At 52.8% G+C, this 11393-nt stretch overlaps 2 long non-coding RNA genes across 4 annotated transcripts; both read left to right on the plus strand.

Annotated features, from left to right (window-relative positions):
* Positions 1-2824: 2824 nt before the first annotated feature.
* LOC309697751 lies at positions 2825-5176 on the plus strand. Of its 3 annotated transcripts, none has more exons than XR_014273900.1 (3): positions 2825-2991; positions 3694-4666; positions 4740-5176. It is a non-coding gene; the product is annotated as an uncharacterized lncRNA (long non-coding RNA). The 3 variants fall into 3 exon arrangements; XR_014273901.1 differs by having other exon boundaries at positions 2826-2991; positions 3694-4910; positions 4990-5176; XR_014273902.1 differs by having other exon boundaries at positions 2841-2991; positions 3694-5176.
* A 4498-nt stretch (positions 5177-9674) lies between these two features.
* On the plus strand, positions 9675-10288 carry LOC309696341. Its single transcript, XR_014273431.1, has 3 exons — positions 9675-9778; positions 9852-10022; positions 10102-10288. It is a non-coding gene; the product is annotated as an uncharacterized lncRNA (long non-coding RNA).
* The last annotated feature ends 1105 nt before the right edge of the window (positions 10289-11393 follow it).

An 11393-nucleotide genomic window follows, 5' to 3' on the forward strand; every position in this document is an offset into this window, starting at 1 on the left:
CCGGGCGGGACGTCTCCACACCAATGCAGATGCCCTCTCCCGACGCCCTTGTGAGGAAAAACAGTGCAGGTACTGCCAACACTTGGAGGACCGGGAGGGCATGACTTCAGTGATCGCGTCACCACAGGGCGACCCTGAGAATGACTCTGTTCCAGGTGGGCATTGTAGCAGTCTTCAGGTCCAGTCCGCCGCAGGGGATACTGAGGGTCTGGAGGCCATGGATCCCCAACAGCTGCAACACGACCAGAACCAGGACCCTGCCCTTTCCCAGGTTCAGTGTTGGATTGGAGCCGGTCAGAGACCATCATGGCCAGAGGTATCTGCACTGGACCTCGAGACCAAGGCTCTCTACTCCCAATGGGCCAACCTCACAAACCGAAATGGCCTCCTCTATCGCCGCTGGCAGGCTCCCGGGGGTCACCGTGAGGTCTTCCAGCTCGTGGTACCTCAACAGTTGAGGTCCAGGGTGCTCCAGCTGGTTCATGGTGCAGCGGGGGCAGGACACTTTGGAGTTACCAAGACTCTGCGGCGACTCCGGTCTCGGTTCTACTGGCCCGGGTGTCGCCAGGACGTAGAGCTCTATGTCCATCGGTGTGATGCCTGCACGGCTCAGAAAGGGCCTTCCCAATGCTCTCATGCCCCCTTGCAGCAGTATCAGGTGGGGGCTCCCATGGAGCGGGTTGGTGTGGACATCCTGGGACCCTTCCCCACCACTGACCAGGGGAACCGCTACGTCCTGGTTGCCATGGACTACTTCACTAAGTGGCCTGAGGCCTATGCAGTCCCTGACCAGAGTGCTGTTACCACTGCTGAGCGTCTGGTCAACGAGATGTTCTGCCGGTTCGGGGTACCAGAGGAACTGCACAGCGACCAGGGCCGGAATTTTGAGGCTGCGGTGTTCAAGGAGGTCTGTCAGCGGCTGGGTATCAGGAAGACCCGGACGACGCCACTGCACCCCCAAAGCGATGGGTTGGTGGAACGCTTCAACCGCACCCTGGCCACCCAGCTTGCTATCCTGACCTCCCACCAGCAGCGTGACTGGGATCAACACCTTCCCCTGGTCCTAATGGCCTACTGTTCTGCAGTCCAGGAGTCTACTAAGTGCACTCCAGCAGCCTTGATGTTCGGTCATGAGCTTCGTACCCCAGTGGACTTGGTGTTTGGATCTCCCCCCGGGCAGGAAGTGTGCGGGGACCCCGGGTTGGACTACCTCCACAACCTCCTCGCCCAGCTCCGAGAGGTGCATCAGTTGACCAGGCAGGCTCTCCGAGATGCAGGCTCCCGGCAAAAGCGAGCTTATGATACCCGCTGCAAGGGGGAAGGACTTTCGCCCGGTCAGCATGTGTGGGTCTACAGCCCGGAGAGGAAGAAAGGGCTTTCTCCCAAACTGATGAGCCAGTGGGTTGGACCCTGCACTGTTCTCGAGAGGCTGTCTGACATGGTCTACAGGGTGCGGCTGGTCAAACGGAACAGGGTGGTCGTACTCCATCGCGATCGCCTGGCACCCTATCAGCCCTTGAGTCCATCCAGGGAGACGTCAGGGTCCCAGCTTCAACTGCAGGCCCCCAACCTGGCCTCGGAGGCAGCTGGGGGACCCACGGAACGTCCTCAACGAAGCCGTCGCCTTGCCCAACACCTCAGAGACTTTGCTATGGACATGCCGGTTGCTGGGGACAGCTAACCACTCAGGTGGGGGCTGTGTGGCGTGTTGGGGGAGCGGCTAGTTCTCTCCCATCATGCCTTGGGACTGCTGTTTGGATGTTCTTGTTTTGTTGTTATGGTTACACTACTTTTAACTGTTATCTTGAATGTTGTGTTTGTACTGCAGTTCAAAGGCACTTACAGTGTTGTTTTATAGAACGAATGCAACCATGGGTGAGTTCTGTTATGCTGTTGATGACCCTCGAAGCACAGTGTAGCATCAGTGTGTGTTGTAATAAAGAGCTCCCCCTACCAGCTTGGGGTTGAATAACAATCTCTCTCTGTGAGCTTCCTTGTAAAGATTCCTCTGCATGCCACAATATATTCCTAACATACATATATTAACTGCCTACATTAATTCAATGTAAACATACCTTCTGACTGGGACTCCCCTGCTGCCTCTTTGGGCTGTCCCTGGTCCTCGGGGGGATGTTCTCCACGGTCCCCACCATATTGCCGCTAGTCTCCCGCGGGGTGAAGAAGGGGTCCAGAAACCCCATGACCGCGAAGGACTTCCATCTCCTCCCGATCCTGCTGCAGACCCACTCCTCTTCTCCTTCTTGTATGTGTCCCTGAGGCTCTTCCACTTTCTCCTGCAGATGTCCTCTGAATAAACACATTATCTTGTTAGTGGAAAGGTATTTGTACATCAGTGGGAAAATAGCGGGACAGTAGGCGGGCTTGCTAGCTTTAGCGCGGCTTTCCCGGATAAGTCAAAAAATTCAAAAGAGAAATGACTGAACTTACCAGGTTGCCTGATCTCTTCCCATATCTTCCTCCAAGCTACACTGTAATCCCAAAAGTTATTTGCATTCAAATGGTTTAGCTATAATCACTGATGGTAATTAATTTTCTTTGTAAAACTAAAATCATATAACTGTGTCAGACAGAACTCATTGGTGGAAGCTTTTTGCACTTAACCTATATTGTTTTGCATGTGATGCACTAAAATGAATACATTTAACATGGTCCTTTCTATTTTAAGTGTATTCTAATAAATAGTTTAAGTTCAATTTTTTATAAGAGAATAAGTTTTAAACTCAACACTCAAATAATAAAAGTAAATTTGATGTTTACTGATCATGTTTAGTTGAAAGCACTTTCACTATTTTTAAGTTTTTGTTGCCCCTCCCATATTTTTCCCGGCACTGGAACCGAAGAGACGTCTGGACTTGTTTGTCAGGAAAAAATAAGACAAATCGTTTTTGGTGGTTTTGCCTGGGATTGGACATGTTTGTTTCAGTCTACAGTCGATAGGGAGTACTTTTCCTCAAACCTCCACGCAAACTGGTGAGTTAAATCTTTATATTTCAACTTTAAGCAAAAATAGTTGCATGTTACATTACGCAAATGTGCACGCTAATTCAATCTACAGTGAACCCTCGTTTACCGCGGGGGTTACGTCCCAAAAACAACCCGCAATAAGTGAAATCCGCAAAGTAGTGAAAAGTATTTATTATAAATGTTTTAAGGCTGTAACCCTCACAGCCTTAACCCCTGCTCATGCGTAATGGTTCTAGCATCTTCCTCGTCCCACCAAACCGCGCGGTTCCATTGTGTGATGTGAGCACATCCAAACCGTGTTCAGGGTTAGCCCGGGTCCGGACTCCGGCCCCGGTCAGAGGAGGAGGACCAGAGCACGGCCGGGCACCTCCAGCCGTTCACACGGACAAATAAACCTGTCATTATTCTCCGCACAGCCGCGCTCTGACGCTCAGCCCCTCGCTGAGGCTCGAGGAGCTGAACACCGCTCCTCTGCACCTGTACGGCCTCTCGTAAAGTTTACTTTATTAACATGTGCGCCGCTGCAGCGCCATACAGAGCTGAGCAGCGTCTCGTCCTCGGCCCTCGCTGCTCCGTGCGGTACATCGTACTGAACTCTGCAAACGGGACTCGTGTTTCAGAAAAACTTGTGTTTTTTTCCTCTCTCTGGACTTACTCTCCACCAACAGGTTAACTCACAGTTCCCCCCCCCCCCCCTCCCCTCTGTAGAATGCTGCTGATGGTGACCTTGAAATCCCAATAGGAATCATCTTCAATGGTGAAAACGGAAGTCTAGAGCAAGAACTGAACCCCTCCCAGCTGGGAATCCTTCTAGAGGGCAATGTGGTAATGGATTCCATCTGCAGTCTTCCTTTGGCAATGTGTCTCCTGTTTGGACTGACTTATGCACTCCACTTGGAGTACCCAAAGTGCATGAAGAATACATTCCTGTTTATCCAGCAGATTATGCTGAATCTGGGACGAAACGATCCTCCTCCAAAACTCCAAAGGCTAAAAAATGAGCTTTCAATGTGTGCATAAATACATTGAATGTTCACTCTTCATTGAGCAGCTTTTTCTCAAGTTCAGGAAGTCATTATTGTGTTTGTAATTGTCTTTTTTTGTTTTTAGTGGATGGCAAAACCAGGGCTTAAAGGAGTAGTTCACTGATTTTACATATGTTCTTACCTTAGCTTTGAAGAGTTGATGCATACCTGTCTTGTCTTTGTGCGAGAGAAAGGCTCTCCCATATATTCCAACTACCTCCACTTTTTGCTCCTTTTAGAAGCTACCGAGCTCCTCCACGTTTTCCCTATTTATGTAAAATTACATGAAAAGTTACACTATCTAAGTTTAGTTTCACTAAATTTAATGGATAGATTTTTTAAGCCGATAAAAAGGGGCACTATATTACAAGCGCGCAGTAACCCTAGTGCACTCTGGAGCATAGACTGAGTTACTGGGGGGATGAAGAAGTGCTCCTACAGTGTTATTACACCTTGTAATATAGAGTCCCTTCTTATCGGCTTAGAAAATCTGTCATGGTCTGGTTGGGCACCTGCAGGTCTCAGACAGCGGCTCCTCCTCCTTTAGGCGGAGTCCGGTTGCCCCTCCCTGGCTGACCACCTGTGAGCAATCGTGCCAGCGGTATATCAGACCTGCGCTCTCAACCACTCATCGCCTGAGTATCTGCTATTCCCATGTTAGTTCAGTGGAGCATCCTAAACCTTGTCTTAACGCCGTGTGATGACTGACCTGTCTTTTCTTGTCCTCAGCGATAGCACCCGGAGTGGAGATCTTGTTCCCCTCGCTCCCGTCCTCCTGGACCTGGGCCGCCAGCTGCTTACACAACGTGGCCTGCCGGCCCACCGCTCACCTGCCTGCCTCCCCACGCCTCGACCGCTTCCGGGTTTTCCGCTCCACCTGTCCCCTCCATCTGAAACCAAGTAAGGCAATTCAATTCAACTGCGGAGGATTATTGGTTGTCTGCTGGATCCCTCTGATCGTGATCTCCTCTTGTTCCAGTGCCCCCGGCCCCTACCTAGTCCTGTTTCTACCTCCCCGCTGTCCCCGCTGTTCAGCCGTCTCCTAGAGGTGTCTAGGTCGCCCTCATTATCACCGACGAATCCTACGCGCCACTAGTGTGGTGGCGTCGCTTTGTGTTTCACCTTTGTTTACCTGTGGGCGGAAATAAATCATTTGTTTTCTGTCACCTCGCTTCCGGGTTGGTTTCTGCGCCTGTGTCCATCCCTGTTCCCTCGTGCCGTTGAGCCGTGACAGTATACTCAGGCCAGTTATATGGACACAGCGGACCCAGCCCGCGTAGCGATCAGTAAGCAGGGGGCTATTATCGGTAGCCACGAACAGACGCTGCAGTACCTACTGGCTCAAGTGCACACACTCACAGACGAGCAGGCTAAAATGCAATCCGACATTCAGTCCCTTCAACCCTCGGCGGAGTCGGAACCCGCCGCCGGTAGCTCAGCGCTGCCCGCCCCGACCGCGCCGTTGCCTCAGCCCGCGGCGGATCCCGAGCCCCAGCGGGGTCACCTGTTTCGCGACGCGGCCTCCCCGGAGCCGGAGCCGTATGCGGGTGACCCAGGGGCCTGTAGCGGTTTTCTGTTACAGTGCGAGCTGGCGTTCGGACGTTCGCCCCGCTCTTTCGTTTCGGACACGGTTCGAGTTTCTTATATAATCGGGAAACTGCGCGACCGAGCCCTGAATTGGGCCGAGGCTTACCTGAGCACACACCCGTTGCCGTCCTGTAGCTACGATGCTTTTCTCGGCGAATTCAAAAGGACTTTTGCCCACCCCGTCTTGGTGGGCAGTGCAGTTCGCCGGGTGTTAAATCTCCGCCAGGGCCGCCGTAGCATCACGGACTACTTGATCGACTTCCGCACCGCCGCAGCGGCAGTCGGCTGGCCCGATAAAGCCCTTCAGGGAGTCTACTCGCAGTCGCTTAACGAGGACATGAAGGATCAGCTAGCGTCCCGTGACGAACCGGTTACCTTCGAGGAGTTAGCCACGCTCTCGCTTCGCATTGACAACAGACTGCGGGAGCGAGAGCGGGAGAGGAACTCCAGTACCCGTCGGCCAGTGCGGCGTGCGTCACCTGTTTACATTCCCCCGTCGCCGCTTCCGGTTCAGCCATCAGCCCCAGTCGCTGGGGAGAGGGCTGACCCGGAACCGGAACCCATGCAGCTCGGGCGATCCCGGTTGTCTCCGCAAGAGAGAGAGAGACGTCGCCGCGCTTGTTCGTGTTTTTACTGCGGTTCCGCGGAGCATTTCATTGCCGCCTGTCCGGAGAAGGGAAAAGGGGACGCCCGCCAGTAAGTCCGGGGATACGGGTGGGCGGTACCTATAGTGATTCTAAGCCCCGCTTCCTGTTGCCGGTTACGCTCTTGCTCGGCTCCGCAACCCACACGTCCCGGGCGTTAATCGATTCGGGCGCTGAGCAGAGTCTCATTGATATGAAACTAGCCAAGCAACTGAATATTCCCCTGTTCGAGTTGGAGTCTAGCCTCCCAGTTAAAGCACTGGATAACCAAGTTTTCTCCCACATCACTCACCGTACCGCTCCTGTTACTGTAGTCGCCTCAGGCAACCATAGGGAAAGGCTCCCCTTCCTGACGTTCCATTCCTCCAGCATCCCCATCGTCCTTGGTTTCACCTGGCTAAAGCTACATAACCCACATCTGGATTGGGCTGGGCAAAAAGTAATAAGTTGGAGCCCGTTTTGCCATGCCAATTGTCTCGTCTCAGCCCCGCCGTCAGCCGTTGCCGAGCCCGCACGTGACGCGAGTGCTGCCGTGGACCTTTCTGTCGTACCGTCAGTGTACCACGATTTGAGGGAGGTGTTTAACAAGGACAAAGCCCAAGCACTGCCCCCGCACAGGCCATATGACTGTTCCATTACGTTGTTACCGGGCTCCCCCCTACCCACGAGCCGCCTTTACAATCTGTCTCATCCTGAGAAGGCAGCCATGGAAAAGTACATAAAGGACTCCCTGGCGGCCGGCATCATCAGACCCTCCTCTTCGCCTGTCGGGGCCGGATTCTTCTTTGTCGGTAAGAAGGACGGCTCGCTCCGTCCCTGTATTGATTACAGGAGGCTTAATGACATAACAGTAAAAAACAAATACCTATTGCCGCTGATCAGTTCCGCCTTTGAGCCGCTTCACGGTGCCACCATTTTTACCAAGTTAGACCTCAGGAATGCATATCACCTCGTCAGAATCAGGGAGGGCGACGAGTGGAAAACCGCTTTTAACACTCACTTGGGGCACTTCGAATATTTAGTGATGCCCTTCGGTCTCACAAACGCCCCGGCGGTCTTTCAAAACCTGGTGAACGATGTCCTGCGAGATTTCCTGGACCGCTTCGTCTTCGTTTATCTCGACGATATTCTGATTTTTTCCAAAGACGTGGTGGAACATCGGGCGCACGTCAGAGCCGTGCTGCAGCGGTTGCTGGAAAACAAATTGTACGTCAAGGCGGAGAAATGCGTGTTCCACTCACCTTCCGTCTCCTTCCTGGGCTACGTCCTCGCGGGGGGGCAGGTGAAGACTGACCCGGCTAAGGTTACGGCAGTCGTGCAGTGGCCCGTACCTGCGTCCCGGCGGCATCTGCAGTGCTTCTTGGGCTTCGCAAACTTCTACCGGCGCTTCGTCAGGAACTACAGCCAGGTAGCAGCGCCGCTGACCCGGCTGACGTCACCGAAGCTCCCTTTTATTTGGAGCCAGGAGGCCGGAGCAGCGTTTACCAAGTTAAAGGCACTGTTTACCTCGGCGCCGGTTTTGGTTCACCCCGACCCCGGGAGACCGTTTATTCTCGAGGTGGATGCATCTGACATCGGGGTGGGGGCGGTGTTATCCCAGCGCTCCGGCACGGCGTCCAAGCTCCATCCGTGCGCCTTTTTCTCCCGTCGTTTATCACCTGCTGAGCGGAATTACGACGTGGGGGATAGGGAACTGTTGGCTGTGAAGCTGGCCTTGGAGGAGTGGCGGCACTATCTCGAGGGGGCGGAGCACCCATTCATAGTGTGGACAGATCACAAGAACTTGACGTACATTCGTGCAGCCAAGAGACTGAACTCACGTCAGGCACGCTGGTCCATGTTTTTCAGTCGCTTTAACTTTTCAATCTCTTACCGCCCAGGGTCCCGCAACGTGAAACCGGATGCCCTTTCCCGGCAGTTTGACGCCGCGGGGGAGTCGTCCGCCGTGCCCACCATCCTCCCTGCGAGCGTCAAGGTTGGTTCCCTCACGTGGGAGGTGGAGGAGGACATCCGTCGGGCACTGGAGACCGAGCCGGACCCCGGCACAGGGCCCCCTGACCGCCGCTTTGTCCCTAAGGTGGCCCGCTCCAAAGTGATCGACTGGGTCCACAAGGGGAGATTCTCCTGCCATCCAGGAGGCGCGCGGACGAGTGCCCTCATTAAAAGGTATTTCTGGTGGGGGTCTATTGATAAAGATGTCAAGGAGTATGTGGCCGCCTGCTGTGTTTGTGCTAGGGGCAAATCTAACACGCAACGCCCGGCTGGGTTGCTGCAGCCTCTCTCTATTCCACGGCACCCCTGGTCGCATATTTCTTTGGATTTCGTTACTGGTCTACCTGTTTCTTCTGGCAAGACCGCGATCCTCACTGTGGTCGACAGGTTTTCCAAAGCAGCTCACTTTGTCGCCCTCGAGAGACTCCCCACATCCACTGAAACCGCTAATCTGCTAGTCGACCATGTGTTTAGGCTGCACGGGATACCCTCGGAGGTCGTCTCAGACAGGGGACCGCAATTTACATCGCAGGTCTGGAGGGCGTTCTGTACATCCCTGGGAGCGAAGCCATGTTTGAGCTCTGGACACCACCCTCAGACTAATGGTCAGACTGAACGCCTCAACCAGGAATTGGAGGCCACTCTCCGCTGTGTCGCTGCCTCCAACCCGGCTTCCTGGTCATCGTTATTGCCGTGGGCGGAGTACGCACACAACTCCCTCACCTCGTCAGCAACGGGTCTCTCGCCTTTTGAGGCCTCTCTCGGCTACCAGCCACCCCTTTTTCCGGAGCGCGAGACCGACCTTGAGGTCCCCTCCGTCCAGCACCATCTGCAATGCTGCCGACGGGTGTGGTCGCGCACCCGCCGGGCCTTGGGCCTGTCCGTCGCCCGCCAGCGCCGCTACGCGGATCGCAGCCGCAAGGCGGCACCTGCCTACGCCCGGGGACAGAAGGTGTGGCTATCCGCCAGAGACATTCCCCTCAGGACGGACTCCCGCAAGTTGGCCCCACGCTTCATCGGTCCTTTTGAGGTGGAGCGGGTGGTTGGCCGCTCCGCGGTCAGGCTAAAGTTGCCCTCCTCGTTACGGGTCCACCCGACCTTCCACGTCTCCCAAGTCAAGCCGGTTGTGGTGAGTCCGTTGTGCCCGCCTCCTGCTGCCCCGCCGCCCGCCCGGCTCATCGGTGGGCATCCTGCCTTCACGGTCCGACGCATCCTGGATGTACGCCGCCGGGGGAGGGGCAGGCAGTTCCTGGTCGACTGGGAGGGGTACGGGCCGGAGGAGAGGTCCTGGGTTCCCCGGTCCCGGATTCTCGACCCCGCCTTGCTTTCGGCATTCTACAGAGGCCGGTCGCCGAGAGGCGACCCTTGAGGGGGGGGTGGTGTCATGGTCTGGTTGGGCACCTGCAGGTCTCAGACAGCGGCTCCTCCTCCTTTAGGCGGAGTCCGGTTGCCCCTCCCTGGCTGACCACCTGTGAGCAATCGTGCCAGCGGTATATCAGACCTGCGCTCTCAACCACTCATCGCCTGAGTATCTGCTATTCCCATGTTAGTTCAGTGGAGCATCCTAAACCTTGTCTTAACGCCGTGTGATGACTGACCTGTCTTTTCTTGTCCTCAGCGATAGCACCCGGAGTGGAGATCTTGTTCCCCTCGCTCCCGTCCTCCTGGACCTGGGCCGCCAGCTGCTTACACAACGTGGCCTGCTGGCCCACCGCTCACCTGCCTGCCTCCCCACGCCTCGACCGCTTCCGGGTTTTCCGCTCCACCTGTCCCCTCCATCTGAAACCAAGTAAGGCAATTCAATTCAACTGTGGAGGATTATTGGTTGTCTGCTGGATCCCTCTGATCGTGATCTCCTCTTGTTCCAGTGCCCCCGGCCCCTACCTAGTCCTGTTTCTACCTCCCCGCTGTCCCCGCTGTTCAGCCGTCTCCTAGAGGTGTCTAGGTCGCCCTCATTATCACCGACGAATCCTACGCGCCACTAGTGTGGTGGCGTCGCTTTGTGTTTCACCTTTGTTTACCTGTGGGCGGAAATAAATCATTTGTTTTCTGTCACCTCGCTTCCGGGTTGGTTTCTGCGCCTGTGTCCATCCCTGTTCCCTCGTGCCGTTGAGCCGTGACAAAATCCACACGTTAAATTTAGTTAAACTAAACTTGGAGAGTGTCACTTTTCATGTAATTTTACATAAATAGGGAAAACGTGGAGGAGCTCGGTAGCTTCTAAAAGGAGCAAAAAGTGGAGGTATTTGGAATATATGGGAGAGGCTTTGCTCCATTTGCATGACTGAGGGCACGCACAAAGACAAGACTGGTACACATCAACTCGTCAAAGCTAAGGTAAGAACATATCTTATTATGTAAAATCAGTGAACTATTCCTTTAATTTCATTGTCTCGCTGGGGCCATTCCTTATTCCATAGTTTTTATTTTTCCAAGTTAAAATATTTGTGAAAATAAGTTTTACTGTTACAACTTGTTACCCTGAATGTCGCACCAAAGTTCTTTACTTGTGATACACAGTTTTATCTGTTTAAAAGGATTGTTTTAAAGAAAATGTTTTATTGGAAGCCCAATTGTGCAAACAAAAAACTTACTGTTCAAAAAAAACTAGGAAGTGGCTAGGAACAACTGAAATATTGTGTTTGTTTCTGAAAGAAATGTCTTCTTAGAAGCGCCATGTGTAAAAATTGGAATATTGTTCAAAGGAAAACAAAAGTCTTGTTTTGTTATAAATAAAGTAAAAAAAAAACAAAACACCTTAGTGGTCTTTGGTTTTGAGTGTGTTTGCCTTGACATATTAAGTTTTAGTAATAATAATACATTTAATTAAAAGACGCTTTTAATTAAACACTACGCAAAAAAGTGAGTTTTGTAATATTAGCACCACTTAAACAATTTAGTTTTTTCTATTAGTATTAAGTTAACTGTACTTAAACAAATTATTTTTGAAATATTGAATACTTAAACACTTTAGGTAGCGATGACTCAATATAGTAAATTGTGACAATTTTACTTTTAAGTTTACTTGACTAAATCAGTTAATTTTTTGTTTTGGGTTGATTACTCAAATCATTTGAAGGGAATCGGTTTCCTCAAACGATTTAAGTGTATTGAACTTATCCGGGTTTACAGTGTAGGTCCTTTTTACTCCTGTCTCGGT

The sequence above is a fragment of the Aulonocara stuartgranti genome (assembly GCF_965226115.1).
Source record: "Aulonocara stuartgranti genome assembly, chromosome: 20".
Taxonomy (NCBI): Eukaryota; Metazoa; Chordata; class Actinopteri; order Cichliformes; family Cichlidae; genus Aulonocara; species Aulonocara stuartgranti.